Source organism: Enhydra lutris, unplaced genomic scaffold (assembly GCF_002288905.1).
Source record: "Enhydra lutris kenyoni isolate GAN:26980312 unplaced genomic scaffold, ASM228890v2 scaffoldscaffold5, whole genome shotgun sequence".
Lineage (NCBI taxonomy): Eukaryota > Metazoa > Chordata > Mammalia > Carnivora > Mustelidae > Enhydra > Enhydra lutris.
In genome coordinates this window covers 13,295,591-13,313,500 of record NW_019154089.1, presented here as the reverse complement: position 1 = coordinate 13,313,500, position 17,910 = coordinate 13,295,591, and positions in this window count along the sequence as shown.

Here is a 17,910-nt window from a genome sequence, read left to right as displayed (position 1 = left end):
CACTCCCAGCGGAACCACTGCCATGCTTGGCCGACATGCCGCCTGGCACCGTCCACCCATCACTCATCCACTCACTCACGACAGTAGCAGAGCTGCTCCTGGACCCCAGGCTCTGTGCCCAGGACTGGAGAATACAAAATGGGCAAAACCAGACAGGGCTCCTGCTTTTGCAGAGCTCACACACAACAGAGTTACAGTTTTGACAGGTCCTCATAGGAAAAGACACAACATGAAGGCAAGTCCTAAGGAGCATCTGCCCTGATCAGGGAGGTCTGAGAAGGTTTTTCTGGGCAAGCGGCTAAACAGGTGTCATCTCTGTATAGGAGGTCTCTGGGAGAGCTGCAGGCGCAGGAACAACAGGTGCAAAGGCCTGAGGCTGAAAAGAACATAGGCCAAAAGAAGGCCGACGTGGCTGGCAATACAGAGAGCAGAGAGCACAGAGCAGGCTGATGCTGGAGAGGCGGACAAGGCCTACAACAGGCCGACTGGTCCTCCAAACCTCCATCCAAAATCAGTTATGTCTAAAGAGAGGATGTCATTAGGCTTGGGAATGAATTCCCAATTTTATTTCATTGAAGTCAGCGCCCACACAGCGCAGGCGCAAACCTGCTATTCAGACATCGGTGACCCAGGAGGCCGAACCCTGGAGGGGGGAGAAGATGGTGGAGAGTGGTTCTGAAGGGAGAGAGCTCCCTGCAGAAGGGAGCAAGGCCCACCTGAAGAGCCAGAGATGCTCCCACTGCACGCTGTGCAAGGGGAGAGCGCGGCTGCAAGAGCACCCAAGTGACCACCCCAAGATGCGGCCCTCACCCTAGCAGCTGCCACAGGCAGGACTGGAGCTAGCAACAGCAGGGACACTAAGGTCAGGCTGGCCTCAAGGCCTCCTGTGAACACAGCTCAGGGCCACCAGCCAGTGGGACAGGAAGCACCACCTCCCAGGAAGCAGGGCAGTGGGGAGGATGGAGGAAGAAGTGTCTTTTTCCTTTACTTCTTAGTTTTCTTTGTCTTTGGTTTTCAGCTGGTGGCTATGATACACCTGGGTATGGATGCCTTGTGTTTGTCTTGCTTACAATGTTGTGAATTTCTGAAAAGTTTTTCAGTCTTTCTTTCTTCAAATATTTTTCCTGCCCTATTTTTTTCCTCCTCTTACTCTGATCCCAATTTCATGTATCCTTCCCAGTCTGAGAATATATCCGTGCTAAGCGATGTTGTTCATGTCCTCAGGTGGTTTTTTTTTTTTTTTAACTCTCTGCTTCAGTGTGAATAAATTCTATTTACTTGTCTTTAAGTTCTCTTGTTCTTTCTTCAGTGAAGTCCAACTTGGTGTTTAGCCCATCCGCTGTGGTTTTTATTTTAGCCATTGTATCTTTCAGATCTAGAATTTCCAGTTGAGATTTTTAAAAAAGTTTTCTATCCATATCCCAGAATATCTTATGACCCCATGTACTAATTTTCTAGGGTCATAACAAAGTACTATAAAATAAATGGCTTTAAAAAAACAGAAATATACTCTCTAACAGTTCTGGAGGCCAAAAGTCCAAACTCCGGGCTCAGCAGGGTTCGTTCCATCTGGCAGTTCTGCGGGACAGTCTGTTCCAGGCCTCTCTCCTCACTTCTGGTGGCTACCAGCAATCCTTGGCATTCCTTGGCTTGTAAATGTATCACTTCAATCTCTGCCTCTAGCTTCACAGAGCCTTCTCCCCTGTGTCTCTCTGGATCCAAATTTCCCTTTCTCAGAAGGACACCAGTCACTGGATTAGGGCCCAATATTAGGACTTCATGTTAACTTACCTAATTACATCTGTTAAAGACTCTATTTCCAAATTAGGTCATATTCAGAGGTTCTGGATAAGAATTTTTGAAAAACACTTTTCAACTCATGATACCCCTTCTCTCTCCAAGTTATTCTTTTCCCATTAATTATTTCATACATGTATAATGGTTTATGTCCTTATCTATTAATTCCAGTAACTTGGGGGGTTTTTTGGTGGAACTTCTATTTCTTTAAAAAGATTTATTTATTTGAGAGAAAGAGAGAGAGCACATGCGCAAGCAGGGGACAGGTCAGAGGAAGAGACAGAGAATCTTAGACTCCCTGCTGAGCACGGAGCTCAACATGGGGCTCCATCCTATGACCCCATGAGATCATGACCTGAGCCGAAACCAAGAGCTGGATGCGTCAGTGACTGAACTGCCCAGGCGCCAATGGGACTTGTACTGACTGTTTTCTCTTGATTTTGAGACATAAAAGGAAGAAAATGCACTTTATAATTTTTGATTCTAGAATATAAAAGGGAGTAAAAAGAGAATATAACTATATCAAAGTGTGTGTGTGTGTGTGTGTGTATCTGTTCCATTTATTTTCCCGAGAGCAAGCAAGTCCTTATCTATCTGGCAGTTAAAGCAAAGGGCTTATGATTTGGATTCCTCTTGAGTTTTGTGAGAAATTTAGCCAAATGTACAGTAAGAGTGAACACAGTTACTTCTTACACTAACTGCAAGTTCACGGGGATGATTGGCTAGGATTCACAGAACCACTCAAACTTAAAATACAGGCTGTATACACTGTCTTATACAGCTCCTTACAGGGAAGGGATACAGATTAAGACTGGCCCAGGGGGACACCTGGGTGGCTCAGTGGGTTAAAGCCTCTGCCTTCAGCTCAGGTAATGATCTCAGGGTCCTGGGATCGAGCCCCACATCGGGATCCCTGCTCAGCAGGGACCCTGCTTCCCCCTCTCTCTCTGCCTGCCTCTCTGTCTACTTGTGATCTCTCTGTCAAATAAATAAATAAAATCTTAAAAAAAAAAAAAAAAAAAGACTGGCCAAGGAACGAAGCTCATGAGTCTGGGGAACTATGAGAAGCAGGACTGCCATGATTTTCTCTCCCCGTGCGTCTAGGACATGTTACTTGCCCAGTATCGATGTGTGACAATTCCACAGAGTACCAGGTCCTAGGTAGGCTATTCCAAGACTCAGCACTCAGTTTTCAGAGCTCTGTTACATGGGCATGAATAACTGAGCGCCCACGTGGTTGATCTCAAGTCTCCAGTGGACTGATGTCATATGACCTAAAGCCCACCTTAAGTCACACTGTCATTTGCTGGCTGGCCCAAGGCCTCTGGGCAAACAAGGATCATCTTCCAAGAGCTGAGGGCAGAAGACAGAGGCCTCCTTTGCAGTGAAGTTAAATGCCACCACTGCCTTTGGTCAAGACTCTGACAGCAAAATAATCATATTCCCTAAAGTTTAGAGGGGCTCGTGTGGAAGTAGGCATAGATTTAAAGCAACAATCAATATAAAGCCAGTAATTTTTGTCCTAATTATTTATTTACCTTATGATAAGCAGGTGCAGAGCTATTCAGCTTAGAAATTAGCTGAGGTTGGCGTGCCTGGGTAGCTCAGTCAGTTAAGCTCTTGATTTCAGCTCGGGTTATAATCTCAGGGTTGTGGGATCAAACCCCACATCAGACTCCTTGTTCGGCGGGGAGTCTGCTAGAGACTGTTTCTCTCCCTCTCCCTGGTTCCCCCTTTCTCCTCACACACTCACTCTCTCTCAAATTAATTAATTGATTTAGAAAAAAGAAATTGGCTAACTGTGAGGTGAATCCAGTGTTTTCTCAGGACAGTCATTTTTCCATCTGTGTTACTTCCTGGGGAGACTTTTTTTTTTTTTGAAGATTCTATTTATGAGAGAGAAAGAAACAGAGCGAGCGGAGCAAGGAGCCAAGGGAGAGGGACATGCAGACTTCCTGTCGAGCAGGGCTCCCTCTCAAGACTCCAAGGTCAGACCTGAGCTGACACCAAGAGCCCAACATACCTAACCGCTTAACAGACTGAGCTCTCCAAGTGCTCTCCGAGGGGACTTTGACTCCATTTCCCAATACATGTGACCACGAATACCAGTACCGCAACATGGCCAGTGTCACACCCTGTTGCAGTGAGCCGGGAGAAGTGTCCTGAGAAGCCCTGGCACATTACTGGAGTCCCCCTCAGCCATTAACAGTGTGTCCATCCATCATCACACTGTGCGACTACACCATCAGCCGGAGGGATGCCATTCAGGTTTGCAGACTCCCAGAGTTTTTTTGAGGTTTCAAAAGCTATGGTGGTCTCACAGCAACATGAGTCCCTGCCCTTTCAGGCACCTGGTGTCCCTGAGCTAGGAGACAGCTTCTGGCTGTGAGTCTCTCTCCAGGCACCAATGCCCACTGCCACATTTTCACTGCATAAGCCACTCCCCCGTACCTTGACCCTCAGCTACCAGGACTCCTCTCCTCCATTTAGACCCTAACTTTTCTACTTTTGGAAGGGGCATTAGTTTTGGCCACTGTGTGGTCCAGGTTGACAACAGAAATACTAGTCTCACACACACCCACCTCGGGCGGCTCCCATTGGGCCGGGGCGGGGCTGGAGGGAGGGCTACTGGGTACAGAACTGAGGGGAGCCTTCCAGACCACTGTGCGCTAGAGCTGCATTCGGTGACAGCGAACTCTGCCAGGCGGGGCGAAGCCACAACCTGCCCCAGCAGATCCTTAGGAATTCCAACAGGAAGGTCTAATGGGACAGCTTTCTACATAGGGATCGCCTCTGCTTCCGGCACCAGCGGTTGCAGCCCTGGTCCTGGGACCACTGGACCAGACAGGACAAAGGAAGTTGAGGCGATGTGGGCAAAAAAGAGAAAGGTATAGTAATACCAGCATCCTTCCCATTGTCTCTTCTCCAAACCCACCCTCCCCACGAAAAAGCAGAGGAATCTGTCTGTGGGGCCTTGTCTTGGCCCCATGTTGAGTTTGAGTACACACTCACAGACATGTGTAAGCCAGCCCTTCATGCCCTTATTTCCCCGTTTTAGATTTAAAAATATATATACTTCAACTGCCTGTTCCAACTGTCCTCCAAACCATTCCTCTGAAAATTACATCCCTCTGTCCACTGTTGGACCTTATGGGCTATAAAATGTGTTCCTTGGTCTGATGAGGGGTGACCTGACAGTCCGTGTATTGCTGGTATCTTCCGTGCCAGTCCTTGTATTGCGCCCTGAGCATGTATATCTACCAGGGAATAGGTTACGCCCAGTCCAGAGTAACTGTCTCTTCCCCCTCAGGATCCATCTGTACCACAACCCCCCTCCCCGCCAGGTTTACCAGCATCAGTCTGACTTGCCAGATACACGTGGCCACTGCCTGTGGCAATGGGGGGTTTCACAATTGTTCAAATATGGGGGCTTTCACAATTGTTCAATTCTCCAAATACGGGGGCTTTCACAATTGTTCAATTCTCCCATCATTGCTAGAGAAACAGCATACAATTCAGCCCACTGAACTGATTTGTTTTGACCTTCATCATCAGAGTAGTGGACTAAACAGGAAACTGTCCATTCACTGTGGAACTGTCCTCCAGAAACCAACAATGTTGTTGGCCAATGGAAAGCTTTTCATGAGGCACTGCCTGAGTGGCTCGGTAGCCCACAGGATCCAATGGCTCCTCTGGTGGTTCCAGAGCCAGACTTTGGGGAAAAGAGGCTGCTACTCATGAGTATTTCCTCTTACTCTCCTGGTGGCCTGTTCCTGTATAAACTATTTACATTTTATGATGGAATACTTCTGGGACCTACCCTCCCCATTAAAGCATTTCCCCAAAGTCACCCAAGGCACTGTAGGTAGTTCAGGTTTCAAGGTTATTTTATCCTTCAATCACAGGGAAAATCTCAAAGTCTAATAGTGATTCGCTCTCAAATGGGAATTTTCTGGTTGCAAATCCCATCAATGGCCACTAGGTGGCACTCACCGGCTTTTCGCCATAAATTCCAGGAGGCTGCATATATGCGGCTGTGGTACAGCAAACTAACGACCGACCGACAGGGAAGGAGCTCCTGCAACCTCACTGATTCCCATGCAGCATGTCCAATCCTTCCTGGTGGAAGGGCAGATCCGCACTTTCCTCACCCCTTGCCGCCTGCAAAGAGTTGAAGAGAGTAAGGGCCTCTCGTTTACGCTCTGGCTTAGGGGAATGTGGTGGCTGGTTTGATCATCTATGCAGACCACTCAAACTTCCTTCATATTGGTAATAAGGCTGTCTCACTTTCTTATCATTTGTGTATTCACTGGAGTAACACCTTCTCAATTTCCTTCAAGAACTTTCCCTTTGCATCTACAGCCTGGCTGGCCACCCAACACACGAGGGCCAGCTTCCCTCCCATCTTCCTCACTCGCTTTCATCATTTCTAGCTTTTGGTTGAAAGTGAGAAATAGGAGACTCTTCCTTTCACTTAAACACTCAAGAAGCCACTGCAGAATTATTAATCAGCCCAAGCTCAGTACTGTTGTGTCCATGGGAATAGGGAGGCCCAAGGAGATGGGGGAGAGGCAGGGCAGTTGGCTGAGCAGCCAGAACACACCCAACATGTATCAATCCAATTCACCGTCCCACATGGGCACAGTTCTTGGCGCCCCCGTGACAATTACAATAGTGACATCAAAGATCCCTGATCACAAATCACCCTAACAAATACAATGAGAAGGATAAAAAAAAACCCCAAACCTAGAAATATTATGAGAATTACCAAAATGTGACACAGAGACAGAAAGTGAGCAAACGCTGCTGAAAAGATTGCCCCAACAGACTTGCTCAACACACGGTTGCCACAAACCTTCAATTTCTGAAAAAAATACAGTATCTGTAAAACACAATAAAGCACAGTAAAATGAGGTGTGCCTATAGAAACTCGACCACCACCAACACTATTCCTTGGAGAAGCCGAGCTGCTCATCCCGAGAAAATGTCAGGGAACCAAGAATTCCACCAGTGGAGACGCATGGGTGGCTCAGTCGGTGAGCGGCTGCCTTTGGCTCAGGTCATGATCCCATGGTCCTGGGATCAACCCCCACGTCAGGCTCCTTGCTCGGCGGAGAGCCTGCTTCTCTCTCTCTCTCCACCTCTGCCTGCCACTCTGCCTGCTTGTGTGTGTGCTCTCGCTCTCTCTCTCTCTCTCTCTGTCTAAATAAATAAAATCTTTAACAAAAAAAAAAAAAAAGAATTCCACCACTGACATGAAAAGCTTCACTGTTTTTGAATTTGTAGATTTATTCTGATGTGCGATGCTACCTGGCAGGCTTTCTCTACAGAGGTGAAATGAGACTTGTTCTTTAACACGGAGAGACTTCCCTGGATGGTTGACAAATTCGACCTTGGCACTGAGGCTAGGGCTTGGTAAAGCCCTAGGGGTCATAGTTTTTACAACTTCTATCCTGCCAGAAGCATGTTTAAGGTCTTCGGTTTGCATTCAGGACCTAAGGGCTATCACACTGGCTGCTAGCAGGTCTCACAGGTGGAAACTTTAACTAGACGGGCACCATCTTCCTTGAGATCCCCAAGTTTGCCGATGTGCCTGAGTGACCGGGAAGCAATCTCTTTACTGACTGGAGGCTTGGACTTCACGGGCCCTCACAGGAGCAACAGGCGGGCTCCCTGGAGCACTTCACAGGCACCTTTTCCACAGGTGTTCAGAGAGTGGCGAACAGCCCTAAGTGAGGGCCACACCGTTGGGCACAGGCAGGGTCACAAGTCAGCTTATCTAGCAAATCCTTTTTTTTTTTTTTAAAGATTTCATTCATCTTTGTGACAGAGAGAGACACAGTGAGAGAGGAAACACAAGCAGGGCAGGTGGGAGAGGGAGAAGCAGGTTTCCCACTGAGCAGAGAGCCCGATGCAGGACCCAATCTCAAGACACTGGGATCATGACCTGAGCTGAAGCCAGACGCTCAACAACTGAGCCACCAGGCGCCCCATCTAGCAAACCTTTGGCAGCAAGGAGGGTGGACTCAGCCTATGCAGAGTGACAGTGCCATGGGAAGTCAAGCCACTTGTGTGGCAGCTCCACAAACGGCTCAACATAGAATCACAGTGCAACTCAGCTGAAGGCAGGGGCGCAAACACACGTGCCCCGTGTTCTCAGCAGCATTATCCCCGCTAGTCAAAAGGCACCAGCACCCCAAGTGTCCATCAGCAGATGAGGGAGATGTGGTATACCCACAGGACAAAATGCTGTTTGGCCATACTATAGGATGACAGTGAAACCCTAACCCTCACCTCGAAAACATTATGCTCAGGGAAACCAGCCAGACACGAAAGGACAAATATTACATGACCGCACTAATATCTGAGGTATCTAGAATAGGCAAGTTCAGGGACAAAAATGGAACAGAGATGACCAGGGGCTGTGGGGAGGAAGCAATGGGAGTTGGTGTCTAATCAGTAGAGTTTCAACTGGGGAAGATTCAAAAGCCCTGGACACAGATGGCGGAGATGGCTGCGTGGCACTGTGGATATACTTGTCATGGAGCTGACACTTAAAAATGGTCAAAATGGTCAACGTTATGTAGCATGCATACAATTTATGCATATTTTACCAAAAAAAAATTTAAAGGACAGCAACGTGGTACATACAGTTTAACATTTAACCACTATTCTTGGTAGTTCTATAGACAAGACAGGTCAATATGTCATATTCTCAAAGAATCATCATGTTAGTAAGTCCTCCGGATGATCTGATAACCTATAACCTGTATGATCTCCCAACGGCTATTTTTCCTTATTAATGACTCATTTAATTTAGCTGGAACAAGATTTCAAATAGTGCTTCATTCCTTGGGGTGCCTAAGTGGCTCAGTTGGTTAAGCATCTGCCTTCGGCTCAGGTTGTGATTCCAGGGTCCTGGGATGGAACCCCACATCATTGGGCTCTGCTCAGCAGGAGTCTGCTTCTCCCTCTCCCTCTGCCTGCCACTCCCCCTGCTTATACATGCACTCACTCTCTAATAAATAAAATCTTAAAAAAAAAAAGAATGCTTCATTCCATTTTGTATAAGAGGTAAACTAAAGATTAGAGACAGATCAAGAAAAACATCAAGCACTTTCTCATGTACCTTCCAGGAAAAAACAACGTTAAAAATACCAGCTATATGGGACACCATGGTGGCTCAGTCGGTTAAGTCTGCCTTCAGCTTAGATCGTGATCTCAGGGTCCCAGGATCAAGCCCCATGTTGGGCTCTCTGCTCAGCAGGGAGTCTGCTTCTCCTTCTCCCTCTATGCTTGCATGTGCACGCACACGTTCTCTCTCTAATAAATAAAATCTTAAAAAAATAAATAAAATGAAAAATACCAGCTATGTATGTTATACATAGTTATTTAAAATAACAACAGTACTCAAAAACAAATAACCTCAATTGGTTTTTAACAACCACAAACCACAAAAAAGGAAGTGTATAAAGTACCTGGACTACAGAATGAGGCTGATCTAATACAGACACATCAAGTTCTACCTCTGAAAACTAATTATACAATTTCAATGCACAAGCCTACCTATAGAAATCAACTACATTTCATACCACAAAGAAAAGCTCAACTTGGGGAGCCGGGGTTGTTCAGTCGGTTGAGCGGCTGCCTTCGGCTCAGGCCATGATCCCAGGGTCCTGGGATCGAGTTCCGCATTGGGCTCCTTGGCGAGCAAGGAGCCTGCTTCTCTCTCTGCCTCTGCCTGCTACTCTGCCTGCTTGTGCGCTCGCGCTCTCTCTCTCTCTCTCTCTCTCTGACAAATAAATAAATAAATAAAATCTTTAAAAACAAAAAAAAAAAAGCTCAACTGACTGCCAGAATATAGGCCAGACCTCAATGGAAGGCACAAGCCCTTATGTCTCTCTTCAAAAAACCCTCTAAACTCGTTAAAGAAAGAATACACAAATGATATGTTCAGACCCCACAATTTTGAGAGAAATTTCTAGAAGCCAGGTACATACTGACATAAAAGTTTAAGCAGAAAACAAAAACAAAACCACCAAAAACAAAAAAAACCCAGAACACCCACATCTACAGGATGAGACTGTTCGGAGATTAAGCAAAATGCCTGGGAGAATACAAAGGAAGTGACTCGACCAGATAGCACTCAAGGAAATAAGAACTAAAATAAAACAGTTTTTCATATCTGTGGTCCGGGGATGTGAATGTGTAATTTGCCCTACAAATGGGTGGTGAGCTGATCCTGGGGCAGATCAGAGGAAGTCAGGTCTTAAACATTCCAGAAGAGTAGAGGACATGGCACTGGAAAACTGGGAGAATTCCAGCTAGACCTGAGGGATGGTACCTCTGCTGATGGGGAGATGAAACGGGCTTGAGCGTCCGTTGGTCAGAAATGGCAACAAGAGCAGCAGCAGAAGCGCAGGCGGGGTCCTGCTCCTGCACAGCTGGGAGGGCTGGCAGGAGAGGCAGGCGGGCTGCCAGAAGCAGCGAACGGTCTCCCTGGGTGCCCTGCAGACCCAGGAGAAGCAGCTGAGCAAAATGCAGTGGGGCTCGGCCAAGGTGTGCTATAGCTGACAGCCAGACTGTGAGTACTTTCAAAGTTCGGCTGTTCCTTTTCTCCCTTCAAATAGGGCTTGAACCGTTCTGAGTGAAGAATTAGGTCCCGATGGGTAGTAAATTACTCTATAGTAAATTAGTTTAAAAAAAAAAAGAATTTCTAGGGAAAGTGGTATTTTCATTAAATAATTGAAGTGTCTAATGCATCAGTTAGAAACTGAGCTAGGGGGCGCCTGGGTGGTTCAGTGGGTTAAGCCTCTGCCTTTGGCTCAGGTCATGATCTCAGGGTCCTGGGATGGAGCCCTGTATTGGGCTCTCCGCTCAGTGGGGAGCCTGCTTCCCTTCCTCTCTGCCTGCCTCTCTGCCTCCTTGTGATCTCTCTCTCCTTCTCTGTCAAATCAATCAATCAATCTTAAAAGAAAAGAAAGAAACTGAGCGAGGTGAAGGTAAGAGGCCAACCCATGTATTAACCAAGCAAAGATCAGTTTTTCTCTGCGTTGAAGTGTTCAGCATCAGGAACACATGGGGCTGGTAGGATGGCTGCAGGCCAGCAGCTCCTTCTACCTTCTACCTTCTGCTTGCCCATCCTTAGCATGAGAGATCTGCCCTGAAGTTCACTTCATAGTCTGAGGGGGGCCACTCCACTTCCAAACATCAGCCAGACACTCCTGGAAGGAGGAGGGCTAGGATAAAAGAGTGTGGTTCAGGCTGAGCCAGCCCTTTCAAAGAACTTTGTAGAAGTGCCACCTGATGACTTCTATTAACTTCTCCTAACCACAACAGCAAGAGAACTGGAGAGGCCACCCCAAATTAAATCTGGGTTTTAACAGGAGGAAGAGGCAGATAGTAAATATTGGGGAGACAATATCTGTCTCAGTTGGGAGACAAGTCCCAACTGAGAACACAGGAAACCTGTGGCTATTTTTTTTTTTGATAGAAAATCTTTTGTTTGAAGGTGACATACAATTTTTAAAAATCTTACAGATACAATTGCTGATATATTTGACCTGATTACAAAGGAAGCTGTTGGATTCCAACTAATTCAAAATAAAATCTTCCTTTCTTTTAAGGAGGGATCAGAAAATACGACTAACTAAACTAGATTTGGTTAAAAATACAACCAAATAACTGGAACACAGGTCATGAAAAGTACTCAGAAACCTTTAGATAGAAAACTACAAATTTTCTTGAGATGCAGAAATAATTTGTCTATGTGGAGAGTCTAGAATACTAAACGAAACGAATTAACATGAGAATAATCTGTAATCATGGTAACGTGGCTCAGTTCATTGAACTTGAGCGTCTGACTCTTGATCATGTCCTGCCCTCAGAGACTGAGCCCCATGTTTGGCTTCATGCTGAGCCTGCTCAAGGTGTTCTTTCTCCCTCTCCGCCTCCCCACACCACCCCCTTGCCCCCCAGCTTCCTCTACATTAAAAAAAAAAGGAAGAAGAAATGAAACTCCGTTTAATGGGTTCATGCAGGCATGTGACTCTCCGCAGTTCTGAGACAGAGGTTAACCTGATCCCCAGTTTAAGAGGGCACTGAGACACAGAAGGAACTGAACATACCCTTCTCCTAGCAGCTACAAAGAGAGGCGGGAAGGATGCAAGCACAGCTGGGTATCTACAGCCACAGCACTGTCACTAAGATCAGTTTATCTAAAATTCCACATAAGCACCCTCTCCCAGTTTTACAGAGCTGTGACGACATTCAATGTTATACAGATTTCTTCTTTACGGTGTGCTCGTGAAGGAGTGCTGTTGGGGGTGTTTGGGTGCGTGTAACAGGTTGAGGCAGATGGTTAAAGTTCTTGCTGTACTTATTTTAGAGCTGGGAGGAAGCGGAGCCATGGCCACGCCAGTGTTCAGAGTTTAGATTCTAGCAAAACAAGGCAGCTGTGCCCAGAAAGAGATGTCAGCCCCCGAAGAACTGCTCCAGTGCAGAAGGACAAAGAATGGAAGACCAAGCATGGGTGTGTGGCCACGGGGCGCCGTGGGGGTGGACGTATGGAAAAGGAAGCAAAGACAATGAGAGGGCTTTAGAAAGAAGTATGGACTGTATATGGGTAAAAATCCAAGTGAAAATGAGAAAAGTGTCTGGGGCGCCTGGATCAGTAGCCTATTAGTTTTAGTGGAGTCAAAAGTTATACTAGGGGGCGCCTGGGTGGCTCAGTCATTAAGTGTCTGCCTTCAGCTCAGGTCATGATCCTGGAGTCCTGGGATCGAGCCCCACATCGGGCTCCCTGCTCCGCGGGAGGCCTGCTTCTCCCTCTCCCACCCCCACCCTGCTTCTGTTCCCTCTGTCACTGTCTCTCTCTGTCAAATAAATAAATAAAATATTTAAAAAAAAAAAGTTAGGGGCGCCTGGGTGGCTCAGTGGTTTAAAGCCTCTGCCTTCGGCTCAGGTCATGATCCCAGAGTCCTGGGATCAAGCCCCGAATTGGGCTCTCTGCTTAGCAGGGAGCCTGCTTCCTCCTCGCTCTCTCTCTCTGCCTGCCTCTCTGCCTACTTGTGATCTCTGTCTGCCGAATAAATAAATAAAATCTTAAAAAAAAAAAAAAAAAGTTATACTAAGACTTTCGATTGTATGGGGGGGGGGGCAGTCAGTGCCCCTAACCCAAGTTATTCAAGGAGCAACTGTATTCCTAAAAATGTCAAGAAAAATAATCTACTCAGGAGGAATAGGAACCAGAAGATGACATCAGACTTCTAGTTGGCAACACTAAGCAGAAGTGTAAGAGCAAAAGAAATCCATTTTCACAGAAGAGTTCAGAATGGTCTCCTCCCCGCAGCATCTCTAAGAAGATGGGTATGTGCCACAAAACCAAAAAAATGCAGAAGACATGGGACAAAGAATCACAGAGCAAAGAGACTAGGCAAGCAAATAAATGAGCATTTTAAAACATTAATACCAATTTTGGAACCAAAATCCCACATAATTTCTGTTGCTTTCTTGTTCTACTCTCCCAGGATGGCAGGGACACCCGGCTACTTAAGACAACTCTCCCAGGATCCAGAATGAATCCTGGCTCTGGATTCAAGGCCCCTGGAGTTGGCAGCCAAGCCGTGGTGCCCTAGGAGCGGATGAGCTGAGCCTGTGAGGCTGCACCACTCCACAGACACGCAACCCACGTCCCCCAGTTTCCTGTGTTTTGGTCACCTCCACTGCATGGCCTCACACCTCAGTGCAGGGCTTGCCCATTTCCCTCCTAACATTCTCTCTCCACAAGAGCCCATTCCTTCCTAAACTTACACTGACCTGTGAAGTCTCCTAAATCTACCAAGTGCTTCACTCCTCCTAGAGAATAGATTCTCCCTTTGGTTGCCAATCCCCACTTGCATGAGCTAGGATTACATTCAGCTTTGAGTAAAAGGAAATCCAACACAAGGCACACACAGCAGTTGGCTTCTCTCCCTGTGAAGGCCATCTCCAGTGGCAGCCAGTCCAGGGACCTTGGCAGGCCGCCCTCCAGATGGCCTCGTGCCCAGCAGCCCTGCTGCCCACAGGTTGCTCACCAGCCATCTCTAAACCTCAAGCCGGCCTCCCTATGCTGCTGTGGGACACTGGGTCTGGAACTCTGCACTGTTTCCCAGGCTCCTCACCCAGCTGGCCTCCTACTGAGTTCTGCCACTGGGAGGTGGCAGATGGAAGGGGAAGCAGGAAGAAGGGACTTCTTTTTTCCCAAGGCCAGCAGCAGCAACGGGCACCAGATGGCTCCCGCTTCCAGCACTCCCAGCAGCACAGGGCCTGCCGGGCAGACAAAGAAAGCGCCAGCTCACCCGGGCTGCCCCCCCGGGAGCTGTGGCTCTCCCGCAAGTCCAAGTAAGTGCCACTTTCCACTGTCTCACGGGGCTCAGCACAAACCAGAGGATCCTCCAAGCTCCAGGGTTCTGAAAGTATAACCCCTCTTCCTCTGGTCACTCTGGGAGGCATGTGTTTACCTATGCTGAATTTCTGGCCTATCACAGGGCCCCCTTCTGCTCTGAGCCTCCCCACACCCCCACAGCCAGCTCCCTATGTCTAGCGCCCTCTGTCTGAAATACCTGGTGTGGCACTTTGTCCACGCTGGATCCCAAATCATGCAACCTGTCTTCTCAGCCAGACTTTGCACTCTGCGAAGACAGGAACTGCGCCTCTGCATCCCTTGCCTACTGCCTAGTACACACTAGTTCATTAACAAGGACTTGTTGAATTAGCTAGCCTTTAGTCCATGACGGAACTAAAACTGGGAATCAAAATAAAGCATGATAAAACCATGGGTGAGATTATTTTAGGTCACATTCATTGCTGGTACTATTGACTGAAATCAAGAAATGCCAAGTATTGATCGTGAGATTCTTTTTTTTTTTTTTAAAGATTTTATTTATTTGACAGATGGAGATCACAAGTAGGCAGAGAGGCAGGCAGAGAGAGAGGAGGAAGCAGGCTCCCCACCAAGCAGAGAGCCCGATGTGGGGCTCAATCCCAGGACCCTGGGATCATGACCTGAGCCGAAGGCAGAGGCTTAACCCACTGAGCCACCCAGATGCCTCTGATCATGAGATTCTTAAAACAACACCCATTCTATTAAAAAAAAAAAAAAAGCAGAAAAAAATTTTACGTATTTGTCAGAGAGAGAGAGCACATGCAGAGGGGAGAAGCTACCACCCTACCCACTCCCCGCAGCAGGGAGCCAGATGCAGGACTCTGCCCCAGGACCCTGGGATCATGACCTGAGCCAAAGGCAGACGCTTAACAGACTGGGCCACCCAGGCATCCCCGCCCTGCCTTTTTGAAAACAAAAGCAAAGGGACACCTGGGTGGCTCAGTCAGTTAAGCATCCTGCTTCTTGATTGTGGCTCATATCATGACCTCAGGGTCGTGAGATCAAGCCCTGCATCAGGCTCTGTGCTGGATGTGGAGCCTGCTTAAGACTCTCCCTCTGTCCCTTCCCCCAACCCACCCCCACTTTCTCTCTTAAAAAAAAAAAAAAAAAGGCAAAATAAACTACTAGGATGACACCAAAATAAAAACTTCTGCACAGTGAAAAAAAAAAAACCATCAGCAAAATGAAAAGGCAACTTACTGACTGGGAGAAGATATCTGCAAATGATATATTCATTAGCAACTAATATCCAAAACATATAAAGTTATATAACTCAACACCGAAAAACAAATAATTCGATTAAAAAATGGGCGGGGACCTAAATAGATATTTTCCCAAAGATGACATTATAGACGGCCAAAAGACACACAAAATGATGCTCAACATCACTCATCATCACGGAAATGCAAATCAAAACGACAGTAAGATATCGCCTCACAGCTGTCAGAACAGCCAGAATTGAAGACAAGAAGTAACAAGGTACGTGAGGACGTGCAGAGAAAGGAGCCCTCATGCGCTGCTGGGAATGCAAACTGACACAGCCACCGCGGAAAACAGGGAGGGCCCTCAAAAAGCTAAATATAGAAATACAATACGATCCAGCAATTCCACGACTGGGTACTTACCCTAAGAAAACAAAACACCAATTCAAATATATGCACCCATGTTCACTGCAACACACAACAGCTAAGGTACAGAAGCAACTCAAGCGTCCCCACACACAGACGATGGATGGAGATGTAGTATACGTATACACAACGGAATCTCACTCAGCCATAAAAAGGAATGAGATCTTGCCATTCGCAACAACATGGATGGACCTAGAGGGTATTATGCCAAGTGAAGTAAGTCAGACAGAGAAAAACAAATACCATAGGACTCCACTTCTATATGAAATCTAAAAAGACCAGACAAAACAGACCCATAAATACAGAGAACTGCTGGTTGCCAGAGGTGCAGGGAGGTGGGGGGATGGGCAAAACGTGCCAAGGGGAGTGGGAGACAGAGGCTTCTGGTCAGGGCATGACTGAGTCAGAGGGATGACGAGTACAGCGCGGGGAAGACAGCCGATGGTGTCGCACCAGCGCTGTACGGGGACAGCAACCACACTGGTGTGAGCGTGGCATCACGGAGCTGTCAAATCACCATTCTGTACACCTGAAATTCCTATAATGTCGTGTGTTGATACTGCAGTTAAAACTAAGTAAAAGCTTCTCTTTTGATAGGTAAGTTCATGTTTACTGAAATATTATGTATGGAAAAATGCACAAATCTTACCAATGAATTTTCATTCCGCTTCCCTCAGCCAAATGCAGGTCTTTCTCCATCTGACTCCTTGTATCCACTTTCCTTAATTTTGTTCCCCTTCACACGGTTACCGGTTGTATTCCCCCAAGAAGGTATGTTGAGTCCCAATCCCCAGTATCTTAGAATACAACTTTATTTGGAAATAGGGTCTATGTAGCTCTAATCCAGACAAGATGAGGTCAGGGGCGTGGCTAATCCAAACATGACTGAGCTCCATCCACAAAGGGGAACCTGGAGGTGGAGGGAAGAGGATGTAAAGATGGCCATGCAGTGATGGACTCAGACTGGAGCGATCTAGGTCTAGAAGCCAAGCAATGCCAAAGGTTGCAGAGAATCTGTGAGACAATGAGTTTCTGCTGTTTGAAGCCACCAGTCCATGGTGCTTAGTTGCGGCAGCTCACAGAAACATGGCAGAGTCATGCTCACTGTATACTTTAAACCTACTTTCTACTATAAATCTTTATTTCACCTGCAGTCCCCACCGGACTGTGAGTTCCATGAGGAACCCTAAGTTCCTTTTACTCTCTGCTGCGTCCCGGTGCTTAAGACAGCATGCGGCACGGGGGTCACGTCAGTATTCGCTGTAATCCAGAGAAGATGCCGACATGTTACAAGATCAGACATATACATGGAGGAGAGGTAGAGCTATTCTTGGTCTCAAATAACAGAAAACAGGACTCAAGGTAGTTTGAGTAGATACAAATTTATTTTTTTACATAAAAGCCCAGCAGTCAGGAGTCCAGGACTGTGGCAGCACCTGACGTCCTAAGAACCCATGTTCTATCCAGCTCTGGTGTTCACTTTGGCCCCGGTGGTCAAAGAGGGCCTCTATACTTTGGGGGGTCACCTCCACATTCCAGCAGGAGGAGGGGGACAGAGCCACGCCAGCTGCTCTCTGACCCTTTCTACTGAGAACCTCCTTGGCAGACTGCCTCCAGCATCTCAGCAGGCACAACTCTTCTGGAACCACCCAGCTAAGGCGCTGAAGATGTGGCTGAGCACTGAGCCCTCCCGCTGCGCAAGAGGAAGAGCTGAAGGAGCGGTATCCGGAGTGTCTGACTCCGTGGTGCTGTGGCTCCGTTGGAAGGATGAATGTCAAGAAATGTGTTGGGATCACTGGCTAGACAGAATGGGAAAACCATGTCCCTACATCACACCCTACACAAAAGTTAATTTCATAATTACATACTAAATTTGAACAGCAAAATTTTTAAACCTTTGCGGGGAAAAAAGTCTTTGGAAAAGAGTGAATGACATTAAAATGCAGACTGTATATCACATGACATCATTAGAAAAGGAAAAAGATAAGCATACTGAGCTGTTTCTACAAAGGACACAACCTAAGGACCATATGACAACTCACACAGCAACCAGAAAAAGGG